We start from the raw sequence: 4,725 nt of genomic DNA on the forward strand, positions 1-4,725 counted from the left end.
GCAACTAAAAAAATCAAGTACCTAGGAATAAACTTAACCAAAGATGTAAAAGACCTATACAAAGAAAACTACATAACTCTACTAAAAGAAATAGAAGGGGACCTTAAAAGATGGAAAAATATTCCATGTTCATGGATAGGAAGGCTAAATGTCATTAAGATGTCAATTCTACCCAAACTCATCTACAGATTCAATGCAATCCCAATCAAAATTCCAACAACCTACTTTGCAGACTTGGAAAAGCTAGTTATCAAATTTATTTGGAAAGGGAAGATGCCTCGAATTGCTAAAGACACTTTAAAAAAGAAAAACGAAGTGGGAGGACTTACACTCCCTGACTTTGAAGCTTATTATAAAGCCACAGTTGCCAAAACAGCATGGTACTGGCACAAAGATAGACATATAGATCAATGGAATCGAATTGAGAATTCAGAGATAGACCCTCAGATCTATGGCCGACTGATCTTTGATAAGGCCCCCAAAGTCACCGAACTGAGCCATAATGGTCTTTTCAACAAATGGGGCTGGGAGAGTTGGATATCCATATCCAAAAGAATGAAAGAGGACCCCTACCTCACCCCCTACACAAAAATTAACTCAAAATGGACCAAAGATCTCAATATAAAAGAAAGTACCATTAAACTCCTAGAAGATAATGTAGGAAAACATCTTCAAGACCTTGTATTAGGAGGCCACTTCCTAGACTTTACACCCAAAGCACAAGCAACAAAAGAGAAAATAGATAAATGGGAACTCCTCAAGCTTAGAAGTTTCTGCACCTCAAAGGAATTTCTCAAAAGGTAAAGAGGCAGCCTACTCAATGGGAAAAAATTTTTGGAAACCATGTATCTGACAAAAGACTGATATCTTGCATATACAAAGAAATCCTACAACTCAATGACAATAGTACAGACAGCCCAATTATAAAATGGGCAAAAGATATGAAAAGACAGTTCTCTGAAGAGGAAATACAAATGGCCAAGAAACACATGAAAAAATGTTCAGCTTCACTAGCTATTAGAGAGATGCAAATTAAGACCACAATGAGATACCATCTAACACCGGTTAGAATGGCTGCCATTAAACAAACAGGAAACTACAAATGCTGGAGGGGATGTGGAGAAATTGGAACTCTTATTCATTGTTGGTGGGACTGTATAATGGTTCAGCCACTCTGGAAGTCAGTCTGGCAGTTCCTTAGAAAACTAGAGATAGAGCTACCATTCGATCCAGCAATTGCACTTCTCGGGATATACCCGGAAGATCGGAAAGCAGTGACACGAACAGATATCTGCACGCCAATGTTCATAGCAGCATTATTCACAATTGCCAAGAGATGGAAACAACCCAAATGTCCATCAACAGATGAGTGGATAAATAAAATGTGGTATATACACACGATGGAATACTACGCGGCAGTAAGAAGGAACGATCTGGTGAAACATATGACAACATGGATGAACCTTGAAGACATAATGCTGAGCGAAATAAGCCAGGCACAAAAAGAGAAATATTATATGCTACCACTAATGTGAACTTTGAAAAATGTAAAACAAATGGTTTATAATGTAGAATGTAGGGGATCTAGCAGTAGAGAGCAATTAAGGAAGGGGGAACAATAATCCAAGAAGAACAGATAAGCTATTTAACGTTCTGGGGATGCCCAGAAATGACTATGGTCTGTTAATTTCTGATGGATGTAGTAGGAACAAGTTCACTGAAATGTTGCTATAGTATGTAACTTTCTTGGGGTAAAGTAGGAACATGTTGGAAGTTAAGCAGTTATCTTAGGTTAGTTGTCTTTTTCTTACTCCCTTGCTATGGTCTCTTTGAAATGTTCTTTTATTGTATGTTTGTTTTCTTTTTAACTTTTTTTTTCATACAGTTGATTTGAAAAAAGAAGGGAAAGTTAAAAAAAAAAAAAAGAAAAAAGACAAACAAGGAAAAAAAAAAAAAAAAAAAAAACGATGTTGTGCCCCCTTGAGGAGCCTGTGGAGAATGCAGGGGTATTCGCCTACCCCACCTCCATGGTTGCTAACATGACCACAGACATAGGGGACTGGTGGTTTGATGGGTTGAGCCCTCTACCATAAGTTTCACCCTTGGGAAGACGGTTGCTGCAAAGGAGAGGCTAGGCCTCCCTGTATTTGTGCCTAAGAGTCTCCTCCTGAATGCCTCTTTGTTGCTCAGATGTGGCCCTCTCTCTCTGGCTAAGCCAACTTGAAAGGTGAAATCACTGCCCTCCCCCCTACGTGGGATCAGACACCCAGGGAAGTGAATCTCCCTGGCAACGTGGAATATGACTCCCGGGGAGGAATGTAGACCCGGCATCGTGGGATGGAGAACATCTTCTTGACCAAAAGGGGGATGTGAAAGGAAATGAAATAAGCTTCAGTGGCAGAGAGATTCCAAAACGAGCCGAGAGATCACTCTGGTGGGCACTCTTACGCACACTTTAGACAACCTTTTTTAGGTTCTAAAGAATTGGGGTAGCTGGTGGTGGATACCTGAAACTATTAAACTACAACCCAGAACCCATGAATCTCGAAGACAGTTGTATAAAAATGTAGCTTATGAGGGGTGACAGTGGGATTGGGAATGCCATAAGGACCAAACTCCACTTTGTCTAGTTTATGGATCGATGTGTAGAAAAGTAGGGGAAGCAAACAAACAGACAAAGGTACCTAGTGTTCTTTTTTACTTCAATTGCTCTTTTTCACTCTAATTATTATTCTTGTTATTTTTGTGTGTGTGCTAATGAAGGTGTCAGGGATTGATTTAGGTGATGAATGTACAACTATGTAATGGTACTGTAAACAATCGAAAGTACAATTTGTTTTGTATGACTGCGTGGTATGTGAATATATCTCAATAAAATGATGATTAAAAAAAAAAAAAAAAAAAAGTCAATGCCTTGACCAGGAGATAGAAAGAGGGCAGAGACCAGCCATTTAATGCTGAAGGACTACAGAATGTTTAGGATTGATTGCATACATCCAGAAATAGATAGCATAATACTGTGTGATGGTAGCACCGTATTGTAAGTACACTGAACAAAGATATCTGTGAGTAAAGCTGAAAGAGGTGGGATAGGAGAATGTATGACACCAGAGGTAAAGATAGATGATAAAGACTGGGACTGTATAACTTGGCAGAAACTGGAGTGGCCAATGACTGTTACTAAATATACAAATATAAAAATGTTTTTGCATGTGGGAAAGCAAATGAATGTCAACCATGTAGAGAGTTGAAAAGGGGATGGTATTCAGGAAAAAACATAATCAAAGCAAACTGGAGTCTATGGTCAACTGTAACATTGTAATATACCTCCATTAAATGTAACAAAGGCAATATGCCAATGCTAAATGTATATGAGAGGGGAATATAGGGGAGGAATATGGGATTCTTGGTGTTATTTGCTGTCCTTACTATTATATTGTATTGTATGACATGGTATTTTTCTTTTTATCATTTTTTTTCTTATTGCTAAAAAATTTTTTTTCTTAATGTAATCAATATGTTCAAGTGCTGATTGTGGTGATAAATGTACAACTTTATGATGATACCATGAACAGCTGATTGTACACTGTGGATAAATGTATGTATGTGAATATAACTCTATAAAATCGCAGGAAAAAAAGTCAATGCCTTTATTTTCTGTTTCAATTGATGTGTGATGTTACATGAGCATACTTATCTTCAGTGTTAGGAATTAAAATGATGAAAATGAGTGCATTGCTTCCACATATAATAATGTTTATCTTGTGAAAGAAGTTAGAGATCATTATAGCCAGAATGTGCTATATTTTTTGTACTTGCCTATTACCCTTGTTAGTGGAGTATAATAGTTTCGTCATTTAATTCCAACTTCCCTCTCTTCAAACTTATACATGGCATCTCCCAAGTTATATCCCCAGGTAGCACAGTTAGATAATTGATTGTGTTAATTTGCTAAACTTCTGCATTCATAGAGATCTGATATCCTAAGAAAGCTTAAAAAGCCAATACTCATCTAAGGCTAAAAGAATAAAAAAAGAGTTTTAAAAGAATAAATGATGTGAAACTTCAGTTAGGGCATTTATTTCTCCTGGGTCCCATGTGGCATGTATAGAACATTGCTATCTTTCTTAAAACTCATTGAGCTTGGATGTTTAACTTGTCCCTTATCATGAGCGTTATCTTTCCTGCCACTCTACCAAGGAAGTATGAGAAGACAAAAATGACCACAGTGATGTGATTACTGAAAGATTTGATAACCATCTGTCTAGTTCCACATTGATTTCAGTGACCTAATGGAATTACTTGATGACAGTCTTACTCTAAAAACTATTCCTAGATTAAAAATGTCTTGAATTTGATCATGGTACCCCTAAAATGTAAAGATTAAGAACAGAAGGTCAAGTAATTAACTGCAATTAGAAAGTAGAATTAGGGATGCTTCAAAATTACACCCTGCCCTATCATTTCACTAATTTCTTAATAAATCCGTAAGAAATTTCTTTTTCCTGTGCATTTATGCTTATAGATAAAATCATGTATTTAATTTTTACATAGGTATTTTAAATATTGATACTCAAACTAATTGTCATACATTAATGCCAAGTTTGTCCTCATGGTTATATCCAGTTTCATCTGTTCATAAGATCATATAAACATAGACACTCATTGCTTTGCTGAATTCAAGTTAACCTTTTAAAATTGGATCTAGTGACTCAGATGAGTTCA

The sequence above is a fragment of the Choloepus didactylus genome (genome assembly GCF_015220235.1).
Source record: "Choloepus didactylus isolate mChoDid1 chromosome Y unlocalized genomic scaffold, mChoDid1.pri SUPER_Y_unloc1, whole genome shotgun sequence".
NCBI classification, from domain to species: Eukaryota; Metazoa; Chordata; class Mammalia; order Pilosa; family Megalonychidae; genus Choloepus; species Choloepus didactylus.